The following is a 7,355-nucleotide window of genomic DNA, read 5'->3' on the forward strand; positions in this document are numbered from 1 at the left end:
CCCCCGATATTGTGCCTAGCCGGCTAAACGGACCTGATTTCAAAGGAAATCGGGTCCATCGGGGGTAATCGTGTACCTTAAGTTAAGGTACACGATTACCCCCGATTGTGGCCGTGCTAGGAAACAGGTACCAAGGAGACAAAGCACCCCAAAATCTGTGCCCCAATTTCTCCCGAGTACGGCAATGCCTCACATGTGACCAAAAAATACCATTTGGGTGCATGGCAGGACTCAGAAGGGAAGGAGTGATTTTTGGATTTTGCAGCTCAGATTCTGGTGGAATGTTGGTGGGTGCTATGTCGCATTAGCAAGACCCCCCAAGCACCAATACAGTGGAACCCCCCCACAAGTGACCCCATTTTGCAAACTACACCCCTCAGGGAATTCATCTAGGGGTATAGTGTACATTTCAAACCCCCAGGGGTTTCACCAATTGTGATACAACTGGGCAGTGAAAATGAAAAATTACATTTTTTTTACACAAAAATGCAGTTCTGGCTCAAAATTTTTCATTTTCAGAAGGTATGAAGGAGAAAAAGCACCCCAAAATCTGTGCCCCAATTTCTCCCGAGTACGGCAATGCCTCATGTGTGACCAAAAAGTGTCAGGACTCAGAAGGGAAGGAGTGATATTTGGATTTTGCAGCACAGATTCTGGTGGAATGTTGGTGGGTGCTATGTCGCATTAGCAAGACCCCCAAAGCACCAATACAGTGGAACCCCCCCACAAGTGACCCCATTGTGCAAACTACACCCCTCAGGGAATTCATCTAGGGGTATAGTGTACATTTCAAACCCCCAGGGGTTTCACCAATGTTGATACAACTGGGCAGTGAAAATGAAAAATTACATTTTTTTACACAAAAATGCAGTTCTGGCTCAAAATTTTTCATTTTCAGAAGGTATGAAGGAGAAAAAGCACCCCAAAATCTGTGCCCCAATTTCTCCCGAGTACGGCAATGCCTCATGTGTGACCAAAAAGTGGCAGGACTCAGAAGGGAAGGAGTGATATTTGGATTTTGCAGCACAGATTCTGGTGGAATGTTGGTGGGTGCTATGTCGCATTAGCAAGACCCCCAAAGCACCAATACAGTGGAACCCCCCCACAAGTGACCCCATTTTGCAAACTACACCCCTCAGGGAATTCATCTAGGGGTATAGTGTACATTTCAAACCCCCAGGGGTTTCACCAATTTTGATACAACTGGGCAGTGAAAATGAAAAATTACATTTTTTTACACAAAAATGCAGTTCTGGCTCAAAATTTTTCATTTTCAGAAGGTATGAAGGAGAAAAAGCACCCCAAAATCTGTGCCCCAATTTCTCCCGAGTATGGCAATGCCTCATATGTGACCAAAAAATACCAGTTGGGTGCATGGCAGGACTCAGAAGGGAAGGAGTGATATTTGGATTTTGAAACACAGATTCTGGTGGAATGAATGGTGGGTGCTATGTGCATGGGAGCCGAGAGAGGGGGGGAGTGGGTACTAATTACCCGGGCCCAGGCTTGCTGATGGGGCCCCGCAGGGGCCCTGGTCTGACCCCTCCCTTTCCCCTCCATCCCTCCCGGGTAGCAACAGTAGCACACACTTCTACAGCATGTGCTGTGCTGACAGCAGGCTCAGCATGAGTGTCTCACTGACAGCGTGAGAGGTCATGCTGAGCCTGCAGTCAGCACAGCACATGCTGTAGGTGTGTGCTGCTTCTGAGATTACAGTTTTTAGTTTTCTTTCACCCTCCTCTAAACATTTTGGGGGCGTGGCCTAAGTGTGGGAGGTTCCCACAACACACACACTTAGGCCACGCCCCCAACATTTTACCGGGGCCCGGCATTCCTCTCGGCTGCCCTGGCTATGTGGCATTAGCAAGACCCCCGAAGCACGGTGAAATTATGAACCTAATAATCCATAGATGTGTGGTATATTTTAAAACACTCCTTTATACATAGGCCGGGTTTGTCGGGGCAAGTGTCACACTGGAAAATAGTTTGCTTTCTTATTCCCTTTTTATAGCAAACTTTGCACCTTTTTTGTGTCCTGCCCTTTTTTCCAGTGGAGGGGATTTCATCAGGAAAATGCTGCCCTGGTACAATACGGGGGCCAGTACTAGAAGTACTGGGGCCCTCTGCCTGCTGGTTCCCAAATATTAGGCCCTTTATGACTTCCTCTTGAAAGTGCATAAATGTCCCCCTCTGGCTGGTAGAACGGAATAGCACGTAAGCGTTATACAGTGCCATCTGGATGATATACACGGCCAGCTTCTTGTACCAGATTTTTGTTTTCCGCAGGGCACTGTACGGCTTCAGTACCTGATCTGAAAGATCCACTCCGCCCATGTACCTATTGTAATCCAGGATACAATTAGGTTTTGAGGTGTGGGTACTGGTACCTCGTACAGGGACGGAGGTGGTACTGTCTCCGTGAATTGTTGTCAGTATAAGGACATCCCTCTTGTCCTTATATTTGACCAACAACATATTTTCGGTGCATATTCCCCTGCTTTCACCCCTTCTCATTACTTGGGCAATGTGCGTTTTTGGGAGGCCTCTTTGGTTCTTGCGCACAGTACCGCAAGCTGCTGTACCTCTTGAACCAAGGGCCTTAAACAGGGGGATGCTAGTGTAAAAGTTATCCACATAGAGGTGATAACCTTTATCCAGGAAGGGGTGCACTAAATCCCAGACAAATCCTTCCCTTCATATACCCTAAACCTGTGAGTGTACCCTGTGGTGCTTTTACACAGCTTATACATTTTTATGCCATACCTTGCCCTCTTACTGGGAAGGTACTGGCGGAATTTAACCCTTCCTTTAAAATGTATAAGGGACTCGTCGATACAAATAAATTTTTCAGGGATGTACATCTCTTCAAATTTGGCACTGAAATGATCAATGACCGGCCTGACTTTGAATAGCCGGTCAAAGGTGGGATCATCTCTGGGTGGGCACTGTACATTATCGTTGTAATGCAAAAATTTAAGGATTAACTCAAAACGAGTCCGGGTCATGGCCATACGGTAAAGTGGGGTGCTGTACAGAACATCTGTACTCCAATATTGCCTAATTTCTGGCTTTTTTACTATGCCCATATGAAACACCAGACCCCAAAACGTCATCATCTCTACTGCATCTACAGGGGTCCACCTAGCAAATGATGACGTGGGGTTTTGAGCAATAAACTGCTGGGCATATAAATTAGTTTGGTCCACCATTAAATTTATAAAATCATCAGAGAAAAATAATTTGAAAAAGTCAATTTCTCTGAGACCTGTGGAATCAAATTGGATTCCTGGGATGGCCAAAAACTCAGGAACCTGGGGCTCAAAATTGTCTGGTGGTGGGGTCCATACGAGATCAATTATTGGGGGGGTCTCAGCTGCTCTACGGGGGCGTCTTTGAGGGGGTCCCTCATCACTAGAGGAGGAAGAGGTGCTTAAGACGAATCCTTCAAATTCCCCGCTTGCCTCACTGGCTGTGTCAGAGTCAGAGGCAAGCATGGCATATGCCTCCTCCGCTGAATACATTCTTCTGGATGACTGGGATGACATTTGGGATGACATTTGGGATGCCATTTTTATTTTTGTGTTTCTGGTAGTGAAATGTTTCAACACGTGTATAGTGTAGGGGGGGTACAAACTTTATTTCAATGTAGTATGTAGTGTGTATGTAGTGCAGAAAAAAAAAAAAAAAGGTCCTGCGCCAAAAATTGAGCACAGATGTTGGTCAGTAACGTCCGTCACTGAACAGCGCTCAAAGGCAACAGGAATTTGATTAAAAAAAAAAAAAAATTAAAAAAAGACCCCACAGCACCCTCAAAAAAAAAAAAAAGGTGATCAGTGATGCGACACTGATTACCAGTGAGGGGCAGCAGGTGCACAACCTTTGGTGCAACTGGCAGCAACTGACAGGTATATATAAAAAAAAAACCTCTGCACCCCCAAAAAGTTGCTGATCACCTCAGATATAGTGATCAGCACAAAAGGGGGGGGGGGGCAGCATACACAAAATATAGCACTCTCTATCACTCTCTGTCACTATCTATCACTATCTATCACTATCTATCACTATCTATCACTATCTATCACTATCTATCACTATCTATCACTATCTATCACTATCTATCACTATCTATCACTATCTATCACTATCTATCACTATGACACTGCAGCAGCAGCACTGACAATTATATATATAAAAAATAACCCCTGCACCCCCAAAAAGTTGCTGGGGGTGCACAAAAGGGGGGCAGCAGACACAAAATATAGCACTCTCTGTCACTATCTCTCTCTATCTCTCTCTATCTATCACTCTATGGCACTGCAGCAGCAGCACTGACAGTTATATATATAAAAAATAACCCCTGCACCCCCAAAAAGTTGCTGGGGGTGCACAAAAGGCGGGCAGCAGACACAAAATATAGCACTTTCTATCACTATCTCTCTCTATCTCTCTATCTCTCACTATCTATCACTCTATGACACTGCAGCAGCAGCACTGACAGGTATATATATAAAAAAAAAACCCTGCGCCCCCAAAAAGTTGCTGATCAGTTAATTTATACTGATCAGCACAAAAGGGGGGGCAGCAGTCAGTTGCACACGCAGTACAGCTGTATATATATAAAAAATATATAGCACAATCTGTCACTATCTCTCTATCTCTCTCTATCTATAACTCTATCACACTGCAGCAGCACAAAATATAGCACTCTCTGTCACTAGCTCTCTCTATCTCTCTCTATCTCTCTCTCTCTCTATCTATAAATCTATCACACTGCAGCAGCACAACACAGCACAGCACAACACAGGAAGTCACAAGAAGTAACAAGATCCAGGAACGCTACAAGTAGTGATCAGGTAAGTATTTGCAAGTATCAGGTCAGTATATCGCGGCAGATAGGCACGGTGACCGCACTGCACGCAATTCCAGACCGGAATGGCGTCTGCAGTGCAGTCACCGTTAGTTTAAATCACCCTCCATGGCTGTGATTGGTTCGTCGGTCCGACGAACCAATCACGGCCTTTGGGGGCGGGTGGGGTGACACCAGTGTCACCCTTACACCCCGTGGTGATTGGTGCTGTACTTTACAGCACCAATCACCACCGATCCCTGTGTCACCGGCGAACGTTATTCGCCGGTACACAGGAAAACGCTGTGAATGGCTGTTCACACTGAACAGCCAATCACAGCGATCGCCGACGGGGGGGCGGCATCGCAGCCCCCCCCTGGGCATGCAGGGACATGTCTGCTGTCAGGGACAGCAGACATGTTTAAACTGTCACCGCGTCTATAGACGCGGTGACAGTTTAAAGCCATGACGTACATTTATGCCATGTGTCGGGAAGTACATCCCGGCCATGACGTAAATGTACGTCAAATGTCGGGAAGGGGTTAAAGCTTATCAGGGTGGGCTAAATATGCAAATTGTGCCCCTTTAGTGCGCCCCCTCCTTGTAGACCCACAAAATGCGGGATTTGCCTTACTGGGGGTGGGGCTTGATAACGTCTACATCAAGCTCTATTCCCCAGCAGTGTTGCTGACAGTCTCCTCCCCGGGGTTCTCCCAGAGAGGAGACTTTAAAAGTAGGAAAGTATGGCTTTTCCCCCCTCAGAGTCTTAAGGCACATATTTCTATTATCCTCAAAAATGGGAAGGATTCTCCTCAGTGCTTGTGCTGTAGATCGATCTCCCTTTTTAAAAATGAAATCTCAAACTGGAGGCTTCAATCCCGGGATAGAAATCCTGGCAATTTTGGGCCTAAATCCCAGGATCCCGCCAATCCAGGGATTGGCCTTCCTAGTTCAAAGACTAGAGGGTTTGTCAAATCAACAGGATTCTATGCATTTGATCATGGGTCTTCAAACTGTGGCCCTCTATATGTTGTGAAACTACAAATCCCAGCATGCCTTTCCACAGTTTTGCTATAAGGGAGTGTTAAAACTGTGGCAAGGCATGCTGGGATTTGTAGTTTCACAACATCTGGAGAGCCACAGTTTGAAGAACCACGCGTTTGATCATTCCCAGACCAAAAACCATGTGTATTACCTTTAAAAAAAAAAAATGCCACCTTTAATAACATAACGGTACTTGTGTAGTTTCACGGCGGCAGTTACATAGTTACCACAGCGTGCCCGTCAGTATCAGGGTTGTGTTCCCGTCCATTCGCGGCCAGCCGGAACTTACGTAGTTAGCGTGGTCAATCAGCGCTTATTACATTGTGTGGGAACCATTGACCATTTTAACTGAGCGTAGAGAGGCACCGTGCCCGACGCATCGCGAGCGCACTGTGTCCATGTCGACTGTGTTGACATTTAGGTAAAAAAACTGTGAAAATCCCCATGTCAACCTTTTCACTGTCAAGCTAGACATTGTTGAACTAATGATCTGTCAAACTAACGACCTGTTGAACTAATGACATTTCGACCTAGAACCATGTCAACCTTTGCACATGTCGACCTAGACCCCTGTCAACCTAATGGTGTCAACCGAATGACTGTCGACCATCATGCTGTAGGCTAAATGATCCCAACCCCCTTTTCATACCCCCACTATCCACGTGGAGTTTATTTTATAAAGTGTGGCGAGCCCCGCGTGGGTACGCGGAATACACGTCAAGTAATCCGCGGGACTCGTTGCGCTCGCCATTCTTCAGGCTCGGTGGCTCGCTGCGCTTGCCTCACTTTAGAAAATCAACTCCACGCCAACGTGGATAGTGGGGGTATGAAAAGATAGTGAGGACGTGTACTGCGTCCGCTCGCCACGCTTCGGGCTGGCGTGGATAGTGGGGGTTTGAAATGGAGGCAATTGCCAGTATGTAACATGGAGCACTGGCAAATGCGTCCTTTATTGAGCATGAGACACACTTGCAAACTGCAGCCCCCCTTTGTGCAGGAGACACACGCGCTACCTAACCCCTAACCCTGTCCGTCTCCCTGAAGCGGACACAGGAAGGGTTGCCGTACCCTGCCGCATTAATTACTGAGACGCAGGAGCGTCTGAGACGCTCCTGCATCTCAGACAAATGGAGCGCCTCTCCGCCGGCGCTGGGGATCTGGCTGTTACCGGCGCTGTGTGAGAGGCACTCACTGGGCTTGCCAGGGACAGAGCTGCAGCTCCCAGGGACAGTACGGTGACTAGCTGCCTGACAGGGACACTACGCTGACTGCCGCGGAGTCCCTACGCTAGGCAGCCATTGGGCTATGCTGAAAACGTAGCGTAGCCTGCCGCCGTGAAACTACACAAGTACCAACATAACAAATTTAAAAACCCCTAACAAGGCTGCCAAGTTTTAGCTCTACTTTCTAGCTGATAAATGATATTTTAGTCAGACTTCACACAAGCCTTTTACAGTCACTTGAC

Source organism: Crinia signifera, chromosome 12 (genome assembly GCF_055691185.1).
Source record: "Crinia signifera chromosome 12, ASM5569118v1, whole genome shotgun sequence".
Lineage (NCBI taxonomy): Eukaryota > Metazoa > Chordata > Amphibia > Anura > Myobatrachidae > Crinia > Crinia signifera.